Raw genomic sequence first — 8,057 nt, 5'->3', positions numbered from 1 at the left:
AGCTCAGTAAATCAGACCACACAACATGCTTGGATGCATTTCTTTTGGTAAATTGGCATAATATATAGCAAATAAGCAACAAATATTCTTATTTCCCATGGACTGACATTTTTTTAATTAAGTTATTATGAATCATCAATGTTGAAATGGAAGTTTTCAGAAGAGGAAAAGGGGTATTAAAGAACTATCTGAAAAGAATTCCAGCTGTATAATAGGCCTTTTTTTTCTCCCTCTTTTCATTAGCCTGTGCTGTTCAACTCCTTCAAACACAGTTCAGTCACTGGAAAATACTTGATGGACAAATTATCTGATATCCTTTTATATTCTGTTTTAAAGCTGAAAGCATGTATGTATTTTGTTTCAAACAGCTCTTTGATTTCTGGTAAGCAGAAGACAAAAATATTCTTTTTAATGACAGCTTGTTTTGGGGTTTGCTCACCAGAGCTCTTTATGTTTTAAATATACCTGAATGTATATAATTATGGTTTCACAGGATATTTAATATTTATAGGCAGATTGAACTTTCCCTATAATAATGCCACTCCATTTTAATGATTAGTATAAAAAAATTTGATAGGAATACGTATTTACTTTCTTCAGTTTTTTGCCTACTGTATTTATAAACAAAGAGTTTCAATAAAGTCCTGTTCATGTCTCTTCAAAATAAGGAATGATTTAACATGTTTTTTTCCCTCTTCCTACAAGGAGGTGATCATTAAGTTAAATACTATGTTACTTGAAAGTAGTGACATGTAAGAAGAATTATATTTGCTTTTCAGAAAGAAAATTATAATGCTTCAGAAGAAAAGTAGCACAGCAACCTAAAGTTTTTTTTTTTCTAAATAAATTTTGAGCTATAGCTTGTAGCAAGCTAGCATTTTGCTGTCTTTCAGTAACAAGAAATCAGAAAGGGAGACAGGATGTGGGTAGACATAGGCATTTGACAAGCTCAATACAGAGAAAGTTGCACCTGACTGTGAGTCAGGGAAAAGAAAATATTTCTCAATGCTTATCATTTCCTGAGGCCGTCTCTTGTAAGAGCAGCCTTCCAGCACCTGTTTCTTTCCCTGTGTGACTTCTTTGACTCACAAAGAGAAATGAAAGCTATAAAGGCAAATTGAGATCTATTTTCAGTGGTTCTTTTGACTTCTAAGAGCGTTAAATCTATTTTTCTTTTCATTGAGCATGAAATGATTTCCATCATCTGATAGCCACAATTATTAAAAATTCAGGAAAAAGAACACTGTGATATTAGAAGACTGTAATGAAAGCAATGCATTTGTTCTGTTAGAGTGACCACAAAATTATTTACATTAGTCACTATCATCAAAACCTTTGGATATATACAAATATAATACTTAAGAGAACAGGTACAAAAATAAAAAGTAAGTATAATGTGGTAAGGATTTAAAGTCTAAAAAATTATTTTCTCCTTAACTGGAAGAACATTTTAAGGTCTACATTTCTGAAACACTGTTTTAAAATTCAGCTAACACTTGTTTGAAAGTCACACATTTCCAGGTTAATTTTTGCATAAATATATATATATATATATATATACACACACACACACACACACACACACACACACACACACAAAGACATGTAGTAGTGCTCCACAAGCCTGAATAGAAGATCACAGAATTTCTAACAAAATGTTTTCATCTTGTCAGAAGAAATTTAACCCATAGGCCATTTTCATTTTCTGCCTTTGTCAGTAAATTAAATGAGGCAGGTGAACATCTACAAAGAGACTAGAATTACCTGAGGGTTAAGGATGACACTTGTAGAAAGATAAGATTTAAACAATTTAGAAAGATTTGTAAATAAGATGGAATTATTTACACAGGCTTGGTGCACGTTTTCTTCTATAAAGCTAGATGTTTCTAAAATCTAATGTCATCTCCATGACCTAATGAATACTTTTGTGAAATTTCACAGTGTTCCTATAAAAATCAACATCAGAAATTGAGAGAATCTAGGTGGCCAAGGACATAACTCTTTCAAAAAATAGCACTGTCTCTGAGAACTTGGGAATGTCTTAGATATATTATTATTTCACTAACCTCCACAGGAAATATTTCTCAAGAGGTAAAGTATAATAGATTTTCTCAAGAGGAAGAAGACAGTGATTCTGTGGTTTTAGATGATAGGTAATCATTCTCAGGCACCAAAAGCTGCCTTTGAGTGATAATGATTACTGTATCATCTTACAGTAAGATGAAACTAATAATGTTTACTTTCTAAGATTATATGAAAAATTACTGTAAAAGTACATGCAAAGCATATAGGACAGTGGCCAGCACAGAGCAGATGGTGAATGAGCAGTAGTTATTAATAAATAATAGCAACTGTTTTTAAATAATGGCATTCATTAATAAGTGCTAAGATAGAGCTTGGGTTTTGCTATGAAAGGATAGAGGAAGTTCACCCAACCCAAACAAATATATCAGGTTAAGTCTTTGGAGACCTTCTCAAAGTAGGACCACCCACTTCCTTTGAGTCGTGAAGGAAGAGCAGGATTTAGTTACATGAAGGAAGAGTGACTCAGGCGTAAGGAAATGTCTGAGCAAAAGCAAAGTCTGTACTTAGGTGCTGTGTTCAGGGATAATTAAATAGTTCAAAATTTACCAGACTCAATGCTTACATATAAAGACATGAAAGTGTAGGAATATTATTATGATCCATTGCAATTTATTTGTTATGGTTTGGTTTCCCTTAATAGATTATGATTTCACTGAGAACAGTGGTTTGCCTTAAGTATCTGAGGATCTCCTGGTGCCTTTCCAGTATAATAATCATTTGGTGAATGAACAGAAAAAAAAATGAGTAAGATTCAGTCATCTTTCTGCAGCATGCATGTGGTGTGCAAGAGGAAGACAAGTGGTATCAGACAGGAAAACTAATAATTTTGATGCAGGGGGATAAAAGAGGTATGCGCAAAGTACTGTGGAAGCAAAGAGGAAGATGTGATTATCTGTGTGGGAAGAAACAGAAAGCTATCAGGCAGCCAGAGTAGAACTTAGAACACTCAGTGATGGGTTAGGTGAGGTGTGATATTTGCAGATGCTCCCTCACAGAGTTGGTGAGGGAAGAAGGCAGTGAGGAGAACTTGCCACTGTGAGGGCAGAAAGCCATGAAAGAAAACACAGGTAACGAGTCCAGGTTGTGCAGAAGCAAAACCTGTCATACCCAAAAGGCTGCTGTTATCCAGCTGATGCCAAGTTCTTCCTGTCTCACAATCAGAAAAGACTATCCATCAGAACAAGTAAATGAAGACCTCAAGACACTAGTAGAAGCCTTGTCACCAGTACTTCTAAGAGAGGGCAGAAATGGTGGGAATTCCTAATTTATGGGTATATTCAGGGAAAACATTTAAGACCCAGTGAATATCAGCTTGCCTTTACTTGCTAGAATCTCCCACAATCTGTTCTACATGTATAGTTTGATAGGATTTACAACAAATACTTCACAACATTATTAAACACATAAATGTCCTTTTCACTGTGTCAAAAATGTCAGCTTCCTCTTGCCCATAAATTATAATCTCTTGAATGCAGTAAACTGTACCAAATACTTTTTTCAGGTTATAGCGAATACCATGATATTCTACCTAGATCCCCCTCTCTAGGGTCAATGCACCTACCATCAGCTGCAAAGAATATTGGCAGCTGATGGCTTGTACTGTGTGCTCTTCACTGGGAATTAACAATGGCCACAGGGAACACCCTTGTAAAAAGTTGTTGCCCTGCACAGGGTTCAGTCTGAAGCCAGTGACTGACTGACTCAGGGATACAAGTTCTAGCTCCCTTGTCTCGACTCAGGACAATTCTGAAAGAGCAGCTAGCTCCAGAGCTCTCCATAAAACAGTTGAGGCCTCACTTCCAACCACATTGTGGGATAAGTTCTTTCTCTGTCCAATTTTGTCTTTCTCTGTTCCTTACAGGTGTATACCCCTAGACAAATTCAGTAAATCTTCTGGTACAACACTGTCTCAGAGTTTATTTCCAGGGAATACAATTTAAGACAGCTACTATCAAAGATGGTTCTAGAAAGCACACTCTAAAGTGAGATTTTGGAAATGGATCACTTGCCAACTACCTTGCACTGAGAGGCCACAATTGGTAGTAAGTGGAGTATGAATAGCCACTGATATGTTATAACAATGAAGCTGTTAGAAATTCCACCAGTGGTTAACTGAAATGAGGTATCAGTGGAAGGGGATGTCCTGTCTGGTACAGCATCTTTGTGATTGGAGAAGCATGACAGGATACTTAATCATAAATACCATGGAACTGAGTAAGTGCTGCTGACTTCCATTGATTTGTTGAAATAGGTAATGACAGGGTTAGGGTGATTTATCACCAATTCAAGGCACAGTGTGAAAGCCAGTGTCTCCTTGGCAACATTATGGAAACCCTGACCATTTATATCTGTAAGGCAGGTAGAGCAGAGGACCAGGTTTAGGACTTAACTGTAATGGAGGAGCTTCAGAAAATGTTGAATTTTCAGTCCCAGGAGTTTTCCTAAGCCAAGGTTAAAGCCATAATAGGAAAGAAGCAGGACCCTCATGTTGAGATGAGGAAATCTGGTCAAGTGCAGCTCTGAAACTTGAAATCCTAGGTTCCCCTGAGCCCACTGAGTTTACTGATGTGGCCCTTCGCTCTTTGGTACTAGAAGATTATAACTTGCCATGCTGGAAGACAATGCTGCGGTCTCAAATGAGACAGGAACCTTATAAAACAATCTTCTCCTGACAATCCAACAAATAACAAGGGTTAAACCCCAATACAGCTCAGCTTCACAATAAAAAAGAGAGAGTATACATTGCAGAAGCTACAACACCTAGAAAACATATGCTGGCAAGAACTGATAGAATGTAAATAAGACTGGAATCTGAGGTGCAAAACATCAGTTTGATAAGTAAGAGATTATTAATATGGAAGTTGTCTCTTGTAATAAAGCTTTAACAACCTGGTAAGAACCCAAGGGTTCAGAGCAGAAACACTGTGAGGATGGCTATTAAAACCTTGAGGGGGAAAAAAAAAAAAAAAAGATAGCTCAGAACAGGAAAACAGAAATGTTAGGTCTGTGTTTCATTTGTTCTGCCTCACCCATGTTAAAAAAAAAAAATAATCAGAGCATTTGACTAAAACCTAGATCATGCAGTGTGGTATCTTAAATATCTTTATACTACCAATATTTTAGAACAAAATAGGTTCAGTAAGTGTAAGGAGACAGGGTGCGGGGTCCCTGGAGAAAGAGAACCAGGCATGGCTTTCTTGGCATAAGAGAAGCCATTTTTGGCCTAAGCCATTTTGTGATCTAAGCTTGGCCACAGTGCTTGCTCTTGAACAGTTCTCAGTAATCAATGATCTTATGGGAAGTAAGGGAACGCAGGAACAAAAGAAAAGCAGTCAAAAAACAATAGTTCAGCAACAAAACAGAGTCCTAGTTCCTCCTCAAGGGATATGAATAACAATCTGATACAGTGTTTGAGTTCTGCAGGCACTAAGGCACCCAGGTGAAGGATGGAATGATTATATTGACCCTCCTGACTCAATCAAATAAAGCTTGGACTCTGTAGACCTTGGTCCCAATTCTATGCTGAATTCTCCTCTGCTCAAGCCCCTTCATGAATATGCCTGTACCCTTAGCTTAAAACTTCCCCAGTTTTGCTGTTCCAAGAGACACTGCTTTGGGAAAGATCCCCGGTGTTTTCCTTACTTGCTCTAAATAACAAATCCTTCCTTCTCCCGCTCTTTGGCTTTGCTGTGCCTTTTGGCTCTATACACACCAAGAGGCAAAACCAGTTTCTGGGTAACATAAAGATTTCTTAAAGGAACAGCCTAAAAAAAAAACAAAGTTAAAAATAAAGATTTTGGTAAAAAAAAAAAAAAGACTTTGTTCATACTTATTTTCAACTTTACCTCTGCTTTTGTATTTTCAAAACATTTATTTTCCCATAAGGTCATTATGTCAGTAAATGATAAGAAGCCCTATGATAATGCAATAAATCATATTTGATTAAGTTTCTGGACATAATGTAACTCAATAATTTTTTAAAAATGTACTTACTGAGTTCATTGTTTATAGTCTATTTTTTAAAATGATTAATATTGGATGTCACTAGAAAACCAGAATGGCATTTAATATATTTTGATCTGTTAGTGTGTAGAGTCTACCATTAATCTTCAAATACAGAAATGTGTTTAAGATTTTTATTACATTTTAAATTGTATTACAATTTTAAATTTTATTATATTATGTTTATTACATTTAATATACTACAGAGTTTGGCAGCTCTTTCTGTAAATTTTTCTCACAATTTATGTTTGGAAAATCTTTTTTTATCCTGATAGTGTGGAATTTAACTTTCCTTAGATGATAAAATGTAGGTAATAGAAAAAATGTTTTCTCTATTACCTTAGTTTCTAAGAGGATTAAAGTCAAAGTTCGTACTCAGTTGGTGCTTCTAGCCTCAATCTATATGTTTTGGCACAAGTACTATCTTTGATTTAATGTGACTCATCGTATTTTAGCTTTATTTTAATGATTTATTATATAAAGTACCTCAGATCCTTTATGGATTTAGGTGGGTTACAAATAATAAGAAAGGAAAAGGAATCAATTACTTCTTTTTGTTTCCTCTGAGTAATCATCTCTATTACAAATAGTAAAATTGAAAATTTAGATCAGTGTAGCTACATTGTGCAGCAAGGATGGAGTTCAGAGTTCTAAATTTATTTATTATGAGCTAATCCTGAATTGGTTAATGACAAATAGGGGAAAGAAATTAGCAAATACATGAATGAAGTTGACAATTAATAACAAATTATTGTACATGATTATATAATGAGCATATTTGCTTCAATGGTACTATTTCCTTAATACCAGTGCTATTGTGTCATTATCTTGATATCCCTCAATATATGTTTCAGTTATTCAACCTTGCCTCTGAGGGTCAAAATTCTGTTTTGGAGTCAATTGCTGCAACTGAAATTTGCTGCTGAATTTTTTGCCCTCCTTCCCTTCAGTGCTTCAACCTTCAGTAAAATTTTGTAGTCCCTCCTTTATGCAATAGAGTAAAATTTAAAATTGCAGGAAATAAGCTGCTCTAGTTATTTAGTCACCAAGGAGTTTATTACCGGAAATCAGATGCTTATACAATTGTTAGAAATATTGAAATGGTGGGTTGTAAGCTAGATCTCCAGCCAAACCTCCCAGAATGAGCAACAAGTAAGGTTGTTTGGAGAAACGATTAACTTCTGTCACAAATACAAAAATGGAACACAGGATTTCAGTCTCTAAGGATACTTGATGGAGCTCTGGTTTAGGAATCAGGAAACAGATATAACTGCTACTCAGTACCTCAAATTAAAACAGGATGCTGAGCACTGCTGTGGAAATTGTGAACTTCTCCACATTGGAACTTAAGAACAAAAATAGGTAAAGGTACAGGAAGATATCCTCTGCTATTGTCAGTCTTTCAAATCTTGTGTGAACTCGACTAATCAACAACATATAAACACTAACTCTACAGGGAACTAGAAAAAAAGTGGCGGTGGTAGTGGTTGTTTTATGTAGTTTTTACACTTCCTGGCTCCACAGGACAGGAAGTCATGCAAGGAGGATGATGGAACACATGCTGATTACCTACTCACCATCTCCCCTCCACCTATTACAGACCTGCCCATTCCGGGAGTTGCTGAGCCAATTGTCTAATAATCATGGTAATTATAACAGGGTTCTGCCCTCTCTGACAAGGATGGTCCATTTAAAAGAATTCCAGTGGTTATGCAAGATTTACGTGTATATATCTTTTCCTTAAAACAAGATATATTGGTTTTAAGGCACACATATTGGTAATGAAAGAAATAAAGGAAGGTGCTGAGAAAAGAATATGCTTATAAAATGGAAAGTGTATCTGCCAGGAAAAAAAAAAGATAAGAGAAAGTTAAGTCAGATTGTCAGTAGGGAAAGGATAGTATTTTCAATAAATGGTGCTGCATCAGTTGGATAGCTATAAAGAAAACAAAATTGTATTTGACTCCTGC

The sequence above is a fragment of the Stenella coeruleoalba genome, assembly GCF_951394435.1.
Source record: "Stenella coeruleoalba genome assembly, chromosome: 3".
Taxonomy (NCBI): domain Eukaryota; kingdom Metazoa; phylum Chordata; class Mammalia; order Artiodactyla; family Delphinidae; genus Stenella; species Stenella coeruleoalba.
This window is presented reverse-complemented; position numbering follows the sequence as displayed.